Here is a 13,879-nt window from a genome sequence, read left to right on the forward strand (position 1 = left end):
TTTAATGACTAAGGATACTGATTCATGTCCTAATTGGCCATAGATTTTCATATCTACTTTTGTGAATTGTATGTTTAAATTTTTTACCCATTTTTTATTGGATTGTTAATCTTATTACTGAATTTTATGTGTTCTCAATATGTTTTGGATTCAAGTACTTTGATAGATATGCATATTGTCAATATCTTCCCCATATGTAGTCTATCTTTTAATTTTCTTACTGGTAACTTTTAAAGAGCAGATGTTTTTAATTTTTATGAATTTTATTTTATCAGTTTTTCCCATGATTCATACTTCTTTCATCCAATCAAGAAATCTTTACATACTCCAAACTTACAAAAATTATTTTCTAAATTTATCTCTTAAATTTGGGTCTTGAGCGATTTTGAATTAATTTTTGTTTATGATATGATGTAGGGGTGGATGCTCATTTTTGAAAATAAAGATATCCAGTTATTTCAGCACCATTTGTTGAAAAGACCATCCTCACTTAGTCATGCATTTGCCTCCTTTGTTGTAAATCCATCGACCATACACGTATGTGTTGATTTCTGTTCTATTTCCATGTCTATACTTATGCCCTTATCACACTGTCTCTTTTACTCTCACATACTACTGAGTCTTGAAATCAGGCAGTATAAGTGCTCCAGCTTTTTTCCTCTTTATCAAAGTTGTTTCAGCTATTCTTTTAAATTTTAGAATCAGCCTATCACTTTCTACAAAAAAGCATACTGAGATTTAGATTGGGATTACATTGAATCAATTGATCTATTTGGGGGAGAAATGGTATGTTAATAATGTTAAGACTTTCAGTCCATGAACATGGCTTATCTCTCCATTTAGTTAGGTGTTCTTAAAATTTTTGTGAGGTACGTTTTTTAGTTTTCAGTATGCCAGTTTTGCCCATTTTTAAATCAAATTTATTCATATATGTTTTGTACTTTGTAAATGGGGTTTTTTTCCTCTTAAAAAATAAACTTTTCAAACCAGCCCTGATGGCCTAGTGGTTAAAGTTCAGTGTGCTCCACTTGGGTGGCCCGGGTTCTGTGCCCAGGCGTGGAGGCACACTGCGTGTCTGTCAGTAGTCATGCTTTGGCGGTGGCTCACACAGAAGGATGAGAAGGACTTACAGCTAGAATATACAACTGTATACTGGGGCTGTGGGGAGGAAAAAAAAATCACCTTTTTATTTTAGAATAGTTTTAGATTTACAGAAAAGGTGGAAGGATAGTACAAAGATCTCCTGTACATCTCTCACCCACTTTTCTCATTTATTAACATCTTACATTGCCGTTATACACACATTTGTCACAACTAAGAAACCAGCACTGGTACGTTACTGTTAACTAAACTCTGACTGTATTCAGATGTCACCAGTTTTTCCACTAATGTCCTTTTCCAGTTCTAGGACCCCATCCAAGATGCCACATTCCCTTTATTCACCCTGTCCCTTAGTCTCCTCTTGTCTATGGCAGTTTCTTAGACCCTCTTTGCTGATATGATCCTGACAATTTTGAGGCGTACTGGTCAGGTATTTTGTAGAATACCCTATGTTTGGGATTAGTTTGATGTTTTTCTCATGACTGGATTTAAATTTTGGGGGAAAAAAGCACAGAGGTAAAGTATCGTTCTCATTACATCAACCGCTCCTTTTTTGATTTTGTTAGTTTTTGAGCTGGGAGGAGGTTGGGCTGTAGTTTCAAATATTTTTGTTTTATCTTTGAATTCAACTCCACAGGACCCCTGAACCCTACTTTCTTCCCCTCCTATATTGAGGCTTTCTTGGCAAAATCTGAGGGTGTGGAAAAGGGGTGAGAATTGTTGGGATGAGTCATTTGTTTTTGCATTTGGATTCAGTCCTGCCCGTCTGTCCATGCTTTCATCTAAGTTTTGGCTGATTTCTTCTTATCTATACAAATTATCTCTGTTTATGGTTGAAGCCCACTCCTGTCCATCTGTACCCAAACTGAAGCTGAGGCTCAACTCACTGACGAAGGCCTCTTCTCTCTCCATAATTTGGCTATCCAAGGCTTCTAAGTACTCTTTCTTAGCTTCTTAGAATAGTGCGATTTTTTCAGTTTTTTCTGGTGTTTTCTCATTGTTAAAACAAGAGAAATGCTCCATCATATCCTTCTATAACCTAGACAGGAGCAAAATTTTGTGCATTTGGGTATTTTCTTTCTTTTTTATTTCTCATATTTTTTCTCCTTTTCTTCTTTTGTTGAATTGTTTGATTTCTTTTCTTTACAATTCTTTTATCCGTTCACTGGTTTGCAAGTTATGTATTCTATATTTCTTTTTTTTTGAGGAAGATTAGCCCTGAGCTTACATCTGCCACCAATCCTCCTCTTTTTGCTGAGGAAGACTGGCCCTGAGCTAACATCAGCGCCCATGTTCCTCTTCTTTATATGTGGGACGCCTGCCACAGCATGGAATGACAAACCATGCATAGGTCCACACCCATGATCAGAACTGGTGAACCCCTGGCCGATGAGGCAGAGTTCTCAAACTTAACTGCTGCGCAACCAGGCTGGCCCCCCTTTTATATATATTTCTAAAGACCCAACAAAATATTTTTAACATGGTTGCTTAACTTAAAATCGAAGTATATGTAACACTTTAACTCTCATTACCCAACTCTTTATGTATTATTGTAGTCTCAAGTTTTTGTCTCACTCTTTTTATCCTACAAAATTAGTTATTATTATTTGTACAGCCAGTTCTGGCTTTAGCTTTTTCCGGTTTGCTCACCATTGTTCTCTTATCCCCCTCTCTTCTAGGAGGTTCTGATTCCTTCTTTCTGTGATCCATTCTTTGATAGTTCTTTCAACAAGGGACTTGAAGTGGTAAATTCTTGCAGACTTTGCATGAAACTGTATTTATTTCATTCTTTGCTCTTACTCTTGAATGGTAATTTGGCTGAGGGGCAAACTCTAGGTTTATTACCTATTTTTGCTCACTATTTTTGGTATATTGTTCAGTTTTCTTCTGACTTATACTATTGTTTTTGAGAAGTTTCCTGCCAAAGTGCCAATTTTTTTGGTTCGCAATATACCCTTACTTGCTTCTAAGATTTTTTTCATTGTGTTTGGTGTTCTGTAGCTTTAGTGTGAGGTGTCTAGATGTGGATTAACTTTTATTTAAGTTTTTAATGTCTCCATAATATTTCAATGTACCACTGTCACATAATTTATTAAATGAGCTCATGTCAACACACATTTAGATTGCTCCTATTCCTTTATCAAAAGTGCTCCAGCGAGCATCCTGGTATAATATCCTTACACCTGAATAAATGTCATATTGTTTTTGTCACCAAAGCTTATGATGTATTTTAATATCCAAGAGTTTGATAAATCTCTGCTATAGCATCACTCTTCTTTTTAAAAATGTTTTTCTTGAAATTTTTACTGATTATTATTTCAGATTAATTTTAGAAAAATTTTGTCAGGTTCCAAAATAATGGAGTGGTATTTATTTTATAGGCTAGTTTTGAAGAAACCTCATATAATATTGTGTCTTCTTATCCAAGTGTATCTATGGTATAGCTCTTAATTTATTTATCTTCATTTTGTACCCCAGTATAATTTGATAGTTTTATTTAGGTAGGTCCTCAATATGTTGTGTTTATTTCTAGGTATATTGTGTTTTTAAGACATTTTTGAATATGATATTTTCCTGGTTTTTAAAAATAGGATATTGTGTAAAATTCTATTTATTCTTGTATATTTATTTATTTAATTCTCTTATTTAATTCTCTTTCTGGCTCTATTAGTTTTTAATTTTTAACTTATTCTCTTGGATTTTTCCAGGTTTTTTTTAAAAAAACATATCCTGCAAAAAATAATAGCTATGCTTTTCCTTTCTAATACTTTTACTTTTTATGTAATGTTACCATCCAATTTCATTGACTGTGTTGTAAAGAATGTTAAATAATAGTAATGATCCTTTTCTTAATTTCCTTGGGCATGACAGCATTTCTTCAGAGAACATACTACTGCTGGTTGACTTAAGACATTTAAAACACACACATTAAAAAATATCCTGCTTCTTTTTAGAGTCTTTCTAAAGTTGAGAAAAACACTTTGTAATTTTATTAAAGTCTCTTTTTATTGTAAGATGTCATATATACAACAACTTGTAAAATGTGTTTGCACAGTTTAAAAAAAAATAATGTGAATCCCAAGTACCTGCTAGCCATGTCAGTGTGAAAAAACCACACACACACATTTCCACTGCCTTCCAAGCTCTCTGTTGACACCTTTCTAATTGCATGTCTCTCCCCTCCTCCATCTCAGGTGAGCAATATTCAGAATTTTGAATGCGTTGCTTTTCTTTATGGTTGTATCACTATTGACAAATCCCTAAGCAATGAATGCATTACTCTGCCTGAATTTGGACTTGATGTAAACAGGTTATGTTGCTTTCAATCTTTCGTAATCTGCTTGTCACATTACTGTTTTTGAGATTCGACAATGTTAACACATCAGGCTCTAGTTTACTCACTCTAATTGTTAGATACCAGCCATTGTAGAAATGTACCACAATTTATCTAGCCATTCTAGTGTGGATGGACATTTGGATTGCTTCCAGTTTTTCACTTTGTGAACAATCTTGTCATATCATTTTTGTGTATGTTTCCTGGCATACATTTGTTAAGAGTTTTCTGAGGGAGAAATTCTCGCGATAGTTTTCCAACCAATGATTGGAATTGCTGGATCCTGGTGCTTGTGCATGGTCACTTTTCCTGAGTAATGCCAAAAATTGTTGTGATTTTTTTTGCTGAGGAAGATTTGCCCTGAGCTAACATCTGTTGCCAATCTTCCTCTTTTTTGTATGTGAGCTGCCACCTAGCATGGCCACTGACAGACAAATGAAGCCAACCCGAGCCGCTGAAGTGGAGCATGCTGAACTTCACCACTAGGCTACCAGGGCTGGCCCCGAGATATTTTTCAAAGCAACTGTACCAATCCATACTTCATTAACAATGTAAAGAGAATCTCCATAGCTCGATATCTATGTCTAGTACTGTTAGACTTTTTAATTATTCCCAGTCCAAAATTATATGTCAATGTGGTTCTAATTCATATATATCTAATTACTAATTGAGATTGATCAATTTTTAAGATGTATATGTCTGTTTATTGCCTCCCTATTAAATGCCTGGTTATGATGTTTTTTGTATTGAGTTATGACTTTTTTTACTGATTTATAGGAATCCCTTCTCCTTGTCCCTCATACTAATCCTCTGTTGGTTATGGGTTGCAAAAATCTTCTTCCAGTTTGTTGTTTTTCAGGAAAAAGTTCTTAATTTTAAAATTGTCAAAATTTTAATCTTATCCTTTGTCATTTATACTTATTATATCTTATTTTAAAAATGCTTTCCTTATTGAAAAGATAAAGTTATTTTCCTATATTGATTTCTAAAAATATTTATAGATGGAATACTTTTAACTCTTATCACTAAGGATCTATTTATTGTAGTTTTTTATAGATTCGCTTGATTGGGTTGAATGTTATGGAAAACCTTTTTTTTTCCCATTTACTAGGATAATCATGTGGGTTTCTTTTTTCCTAATTTGTTAATATGATGAAGTACATTAATTAATTTTCTATATTAAATCAAAGTTACATTTCTTTACCAAATTCAAACTGGTATTGATTTTTATATATTTCTGAATTTGGTTCGCCAATATTTTATTTGTATTTTTTCATTTATGTTCATGAATCAAATTGGCCTGTTATACTGTCTCTATCTTATTTATAATCAAGGTTAGGTTGTCCTAATAAAAATAATTCTCTGGAAGAGTTTGTGTAAATTCAGAATTATCTGTTCCTATCTATTTTGTAGCACGTGGATAAAGCCATCTGGATCCCATGTTTTCTTTTTATTGTAATGTTTTAAGCTTTGATACGATTTTTAAAACAGTCATAGGATTATTTTACCATCTCTTCTTTCCTGAGTCTATTTTGATAAGTTGTGCTTTGCTAGGAATTTATCCAATCTATCAAAATTTGTAAATATATTGGCATAGATTTGTCCATAATAACCTGTTATTCACTATTGATCTCTGCAGCATCTGTAGTAATGTCTTTTCTTTCACCCCTAATATTGTTTATTTGCGTATTATGTCTGTTCTTATTGATTAATATTGACAATAATTTTCTACTTATTAGTCTTTTCAAAGGAACAACCTCTGGGTTTCTTGGTCTTCACTCTTGTATGTTTGTTTTCTATTTTATTAATTTTTGCTTTTATCTTTATTATTGTTTTCCTTCTATTATATTTGTTTTTATCCTGCTAGTTTCCTTCCTAAATTTGTCCTTTGAGTGCTTAGCTCATTAATTTAGAGATTTCCTTATTTGCTCATGAATCATTGGAATCATAATTCTCCTGTAACACTGCTTTACATGCTTCCCATATGCTTAATTATGTGTTTTTAAATTTCTATTATTATTTTTCTTTGACACATTCGTTGTTTGATTTTTTAAAATTTCTGAATGCATGCAGTTTTTCTATCTATCTTTCCCCCCAACATTTTCTCACTTACGTGCATATTGGTCAGAGAATGTAGCACAGATAACACCAAGTTTCTGAGCTTTCTGAGGCCAGCTTTATGGCTTAATATGTGGCCAGATTTTGTGCTTGAAAAGAGTGTGTGTTCTACAATTGCTGGGCTCAGTGTTCTATGTAACCCATAAATCAGGATTGTTCATTGTCTTTTTCAATTTTTAATGATTTCTTGGTTTGCTTGATCTGCCAACTATAGAGAGAGATATATTCAAATGATTTCTGTTACACTAATGGATTTATCCAGTCCTTATAGGTCTGTTAATTTTTATTTTTATATACAGCATGTAATTGAACTTTTAAAATTCCAACTCTGCCTGGCAGTTTTCGTCTTTTATCTGTAGACGTTAATCCGTTTATATTCATTGTGAATGCTGATACATTTAAATTTATTTCTTCAATTTGCTTACGTGTTTTTGGTTTGTCCTACTTCTTCTGAGTCTTTCTTCTCCTCTGTTGCCTTCTTTTGGATTTTGTTTTCTTAATCCATTTGTCTCTACATCTTCTTTGGTGTGTGGAAATTCCATGCTTATTCTTTTACTAGTCACACTAGCAGTTTTAATAAGCATACCAAGTTTAACAAAGTCCAGATTTAATTAACATATTTTCCATCCTCCTGAACAATCCACAAAGCTTCGGATAATTTCACTCCCAGTTACCCTCCTTCCGACTGTTACTATCCATTGTTATTGTTTCGGCTGGTGTTCTTTCACTGTTATAAGCCAGTATTTTTGTTACAGCTATTCCTTTTGCTCCACGCCATCCTATTTGATATTATTTTTATTATCACTTTATACAGTCATTAGATTAGCCCACATATCTACCAATGCCTTTGCTCACTCTTCCTCCTTACAGCAGATTTTCATCTGGAATAATGTTTTTTCTGTCTAATGTGCATCCTTTAGAATTTAAATTTTAAGAATATTTTGAAGGTTACTATTTTGTGGATAAGCATTCAGTTTTTGTTTGCATGTGTATTTTACCATCATTATTGAAAGAGTTTCACTGGGCGTTTATCTCTAGGTTGACAGTAACTTTTCTCAGCCCGCTGAAGATATTCCACTCCTCTGGACACCCTTGTGGCTGAGACATCAGCAGCCATTCTAAACGCTGTTTCTTTGTAGGCAATCTGTGTTTTATCATTGTCGGCTTTCAAGATTGTTTTGTTTTCTTCGGTTTTCATCAGTTTCACTATGATACATCTATGATAAATCCTAAATCTGAAAATTGGTAACATCGTCTCTTTGATAGTACTTCCCCCTCATTTTGTCTTTTATCACCCTCCAGAACTTGGATCAGATTTCTGTTAAACCCTCTCATTCCCTCTTCTATGTATCTTAACCTCTTGTGCTTATCGTCCATCTTTTTTATCTTTGGACCACGTTCAGAATGCTTTCTTGTCTTCCAGTGAATTCCCTCTTTAGCTCCAAGGTTCTGGCTCAAATGTGGCCACATGTTGCCACCTTTAATTGTTGAGTAATGTGCCTCCATTGGGAGAAATTACGAGCCTTACCATTGAAAGCCCTGTCATTCTCTAGATGAAGATCAGGTCTTTCCAGTTTTAGACCAGGAGACAATAGATTTACTAAGAGAAACAGACTCTGCTCAGTAATACAGTCACAACCTCGATGGATCACAGGCCACACCACTCCAAGCCTATCCAGCTTTCCTAACAGACACCCGAGTATTTCTAGCCAACTCTTTGGTAGGTAATGCCAAGAGCCCAACCAAGTTACTACCAATATAAGTATCCATAATTGGCTACATCGGAGGATGAAATCAACAATTACAGGCTTCATGCTTGCAGCAAAGAATATAATTTTATCATAATATTGATAATAGTTCCACACTCCACCCGATTTGACCACCAGAAAATGCTTTTCCCACTGGGGAAAAGACAAGCTCGTCTGGCCCGGTAGGCATGCTAGTCTCTGTTCCTTCTTCCAGCCCATCTTTGTCAGACGCTGGAGGACTTCTTCAGGCTGCTCTCTTTGGCACAGTACCCTTTTGGTGTTAAAGGGTATTAATCAGAACGTGCTCATATGAGCGGTTTATGCTACCATGAAATTTGTAAACCAAATAGATTATCCTAAGCGATTTGCTGGTTGGTTTTGTAACTGCCAGAAAAGACATAAAGCAGCAGTCAAGTTCTGCTGACCCTGGTCCTGTTTTCCTTCTTTTGCTGTTTGGTGGGGCATTTGGTCTCTAACTGAAAAGCTGGCTTGGAGTAGACGTTCTGAAGCAACTTTTGAAGGCATCCATAGAGAAAACATTCGAAATAGATGGGACTTCGGAGGTCTTCAGAAAGGACAGGTGACCTGTTAGGGGTCACTGAGCAAATCAGGGCCAGGCTTATCATTCCCAGTGAGGGCTCCTTATTTCATGCTTGATTCTTCAGGATCAAGCCTTTGTTGAACACGCAGTACTGATTTTGCTCTTAAATGTTCACTGTGGTTTTGGCTGGCATGTTCCACCTTCCTTTCCCCATCACCCACCTCTAACAGCACTGATATAGCCCTAGTCAAGTGGAGTTTCATCTTCCTGTGGCCTCAGTGATTGGAATGGGCTTATGATTCAATCAGAAACACACTGAGACTTTTGGGAATGTCAGAAGAGAGGCACATCCTCTTTCCCACTGGACTAGAACCTACAAGGATGTAGGCAGAAGCTAAAGTGGCCATCTTGCTACCATGAGGATAAAGTCTTTGTGAGAATGGAGTCAACACAGAGGGAGTAGGGCAGATGAATTGAGAGACAACAGATGCTGGCAACGTTTTCCGAGCACCTGGATCCAGCCATGCCTGAAGTCATCTTCCTCTGGTGTTTTCAGTTTCATGATTCAACCAAAGCATGACTTAGAGAGCCCTAATATGTTTTGGTCAAGCCATCCCTAGATTCTAATGAAGGGATCATATGACCCCAGTTCCTAGGCATTTTGTCAGGGATTATTTGCTGTGATTGTTTATTTTATGTGTCAACTTGACTGGGCTAAGGGATGTCCAGATAGCTGGCAAAACACTATTTTTGGGTGTGTCTATGAGAGTGTTTCTGGAAGAGATTAGTGTTTGAATTGGTAGACTGAATAAAGATTACCCTCACCAATGTAGGTGGGTATCATCCAGACCACTGAGGGCCTGAATAGAACAAAATGGTAGAGGGAAGGCAAATTTGTTCTCCTTGCTTGAGCTGGAACATCCATTTTCTACTGCCTTTGGACATCTGCACTCCTGGGTCCCCGGCTTTCAGACTCAGACCAACACTCGTATCATCAGTCCACTGATACTTGGGCCTTCGGATTTGGACTGAATTACACCATCAGCTCTCCTGGTTCTCCAGCTGGCAGCCAGCAGATCCTGGGACTTCTCAGCCTTCATAGTCACATGAGCCAATTCTTATAATAAACCTCCTCTTATCTATCTAGCTATCATCTCTCTCTTTCTCTCTCTCCTGTTGGTTCTGTTTCTCTGGAGAACCCTGATAATACAATTGCTGAACTTTTATCTAATAATAGTATTACCTTTAGATGATGTACACACTTGGTGGGGCTACTCAAACACTGTCCTGGTTGGGCGATGATCCCTTGGCCTATTTTGAGTGTATCACATGCTTATAAATTAATTGGAGAAAATGATTCAAACAAATAAAAAATGAAGGGTACATTTTGAGTAGCAAATTGTGGTTTATGTTCCCTGAGTGCTATTATTCTTGGTCGGTGTTGAAGTGCTCTTTCTGGCAGAAAGTCAGAAGGCTTTTGGGTGAGTGTAAACCGTGAGAGCACTGTGGACCCACTCATCCCAGCAAAGAATCTAATTTTACTTTACAGAAGAGAAAAAGAAAGTTAGTAATTACCTGAAGATTATTCTTAACAAATAATATGGAAATGACATGGGTCTCAAAATTGACAGAGAACGTCAAAACTCTGGGAACAAAGTGAACATTTAGTTGTCAAAAAAAGAATGACTGTAAGCTGAGCCCAGCCAGGACTTTGCACAGGAGACTCCGGACGTCACGTGGAGCTAGGACGGGGTCTCTCTCCAACTCTCAGGGTCTCAACCTCAGCACTGTGACGTTTGAGATGGACTCCTTCTCTGCCCTGTGCGTTGTAGGATGTCCAACTCTATCCGTGGCTTCTGCTCACTAGACTGCCAATAGCATCCCCCGCCTTGGTTGTGACAAACCAAAATGTCTCCAGAGATCACCAAGTGTCCCTTGGAGGGCAAAATCACCCCCATTTGGGAACCACTGCTCCACCCAAAGTTCTCCTGTCCTTACCCTCCATCCGAAGCTAGACTGCAAGCCAGGCCTGTGCTGGCAACAACTTAGCGGACACTGACAGGTAGCCAGGCACAGCCTGTGCTAATGTTTACAGACAGACTGCACCGTGCATCAAAAAGAACATGGGCTTGAGCAATAGGGAGAGCTGAGTTTCAGTCCTAGATGCTCCCAGCTGGGGCACGTGGCACAGTTGTCTAATTTCACTGAGTTACAGTGTCCTCGTGTGTAAAAGGAGAATGATAATTCCCTAATCAAATGGTGGTTTGGACTGAGGTGAGAGTTGTTGAGTATTTAGATTTGTTACTTGTTAGTGTGTGTGTCTGTGTTTGCATCTGTGTGTTTGTGTGAACGTTTTTGTGTGTCTGTGTGGGTCTGAGTGTGTTGTATCCCCATGGTGACAAGCATGGTCCTACCTGATTTATCTCTTGATGGAACAGATGCCTCCCACTGGTCTTGGTTAAAGAATCTATGTGTCCTTAGTTCTGAAGTGAGGAGCAGGTCATAATTTGAGGGACAAGAAGAATACTGCCATTAAAAGATTCTGTTTCACGGCCTGATTTCTCTCGGCTTTGGGCTGGTGCCAACGTGCATGGTTTATATTCTCCCTAAAGAGACAGGTTAGCTGCCCGACCACAGTCAGCACTGGGTGTGCAAGTCCCTTCACCCCAGTGAAGTCATAGAATAAGGATAAAGTAATAAAAAGGAGGATTTTGTTTATCATATCTCCAGGAGGACTGATCTTGAGAAAAACTTTCAGAGACAAGGACAGCCTACAGGTTCCAGGCAGTGGCGTGTGTTGTAGGGGGTGTGTGTGTGCGCTATTATATCAATGTTATTAACTATAATGTTGGCAGCTGACAATTCTTGCGCCATTTATCTGCCAAGAATGGCGCAAAGGACGTTCTAAGCTTCAGATCATCTAGTTCTCCCCATAGCTAGATGAGCTGGTGCCGTCCTCACCCCGGTTCACAGAGGAGCAAAGGTGGGAGTTAGAAACCTGCCCACGGTCACACAGGTAGGAAGGGGGCTGACTTTCACCTGGGCTTTCTGAGGTCCCTGCCCCCGCCCTGTGCTGTCGTCCAGTCTGGACCCTCCCTGGACACACTGAGTGCCTCACTTGGGAGGGAGGGCTGTGGCGCCTTGGTTAGCTTCACTGGGAAGCGCTAGATAGCCGCCTCTGGGACCAGGCCCAGGCAGGCCACCCGCCGGCTTCATCAGGGAAGGGACTTGGGCTCCAGCCTCAAGATGTACCTTGAGCCGGTGGAGGCTGCGCAGCTGCCTCTGACTTTGCTCCCAGCAGCTGATGACGGGCCCCTCCTGCCCAAATCCTTGGGATTTGTTTTATGTTTGCCTCAAAGGATCCAGGGTGTGCGTGACGCCGGCCCATAAATCTCAGTCAAGCGGGAGGGCCAGTGGGAGGACGGGCCAGCAAGGAGAAAGCCCAAACACACAGGGAAGGGCGGCCGATTCACATGAACCCGGCTCTGGGGCAGCCCAAGGCCAAGGAGGCCGCCAGTCCATGGAAGATTCCGGTGTAGGATTCCAGGAGAAGCCGGTCTCTGGCCCTGACAGAGGCAACATCTCCAGCTGCTGGTAAAAAAGAAGAAAAATCCCTGTCAGGTGTTGCTGCGGCTCATTCATTTGTCAGAGTCCTTTAGCGCTGACTCAGTTTCCTAGACATTTATGGCATTGATGCCCCAGCAGGGCGGTGTTCGGGCAAAGTGTGAGGTCGACATGCCTCCCACCAGCATTACTCCTCAACATTTCGCTGCCAAAATCTGACAGCTCTCCGCCCTTCACCACCCTGAACACTTAAAACAAACAAAAAAAGACAAAAATTCAGTTGAACTTGTCTGGGTATAGATACAGCCCTGAACTACCAACAAATTTCTGTTGGTTGGAAACAGAGCAAGTAGCTCAGAAGTTTGAGAACTTGGGCACAAATGTTAATAAACTGGCCACAGGACCCCTAACTTTCTACATGGGTCACTCCTCGCCTCCTTCAAGTTAGAGCCCAATGTCCCACAGCCAGGGAAGCCCGCCTCGGCTACCCTGTTTGCAATGGTAAAACTGAACCCCCTCCGCCTAACCTGCTGTGTTTTTTCCCATATGTGTCACCTTCTAAAGCTCCACATAATTTATTATCATTGTGCTTATTGTTGATTGCCTGTCTTCTGTCTCTAGAATGTAAGATCCATGAGGCCAGAGCTTTACCTATTCTGCGCACTCATGTCTCCCAAATGCCTGGGTCAGTGCCTGACACGTGCAACCCACTGAAAAATATTTACTGAATGTATGAAGAAATGAACGAGTGAATAAATAAGTTGGCAAACAACGCTGCTGAAGGTTGCAGTTCAAAATGTAGAGTTCAGGCTTAGCTCTCCCCTCTCTCCCGAAAACGTTTAGTGACTGAAGAATTTCGAATAATCAGAGTTGGCAGATTTGGAAATGATATTTCTGGAAGATGGAGAGCATCACAGGACTGGGACATTCATGTAACACGGAGGGTGGAGAGAAGGTCCGAGCCCGTGTTGCCAGGTGGTCTCTAGGCCCTTTAAAGCCCCATCTACCTCTGTGGTGCCAAGACTTTGCTGCATGAGCTTGTGCTTTCCCCAGTTCCAGAGAACAGATGGCAGCCCTGTGTGTTTCATCAACCAGGCCAAGGCAAGGTTGGCAGAGTGGTGGGCCTGGAAGGTCTTCTCCCGAGATCCATAACATTGAGGAGCTGGAGGAATGCACCAGGATAGGTTGCTCTAAGTCTTATTCTCTTGGTTGCAAGTAGCAGAACACCTAACTGAGACCAGTTTAAGCAGAAAAAGGAATTTTTACTTGTAACTGTTAAGTCCATAACTTCAGGTATGATTGGATCCATCGTCTTAAATGATATCACTAGGAATTAGCTTCTTCCCAGCTCTCTGCTCTGCCTGTTGCCATATTGCTTTCATTCTCAGTGTCCTCAATGTTTGCCTGGCTACTCTAAGCTCCCATGATTATAACAAGTCCAGAATGAGAGTTGGCTTCTCCACCAGCTCAACA

The 13,879-nt window shown here is 39.2% G+C and overlaps 1 long non-coding RNA gene across 1 annotated transcript in view; it reads left to right on the forward strand.

Annotated features, from left to right (window-relative positions):
- The window catches only part of LOC139076151 (uncharacterized), a 140,428-nt gene that overhangs the window by 24,598 nt on the left and 101,951 nt on the right, over positions 1-13,879 (forward strand). The gene's annotated exons all lie outside the window — the stretch shown is intronic.

Source organism: Equus przewalskii, chromosome 15, assembly GCF_037783145.1.
Source record: "Equus przewalskii isolate Varuska chromosome 15, EquPr2, whole genome shotgun sequence".
NCBI lineage: Eukaryota > Metazoa > Chordata > Mammalia > Perissodactyla > Equidae > Equus > Equus przewalskii.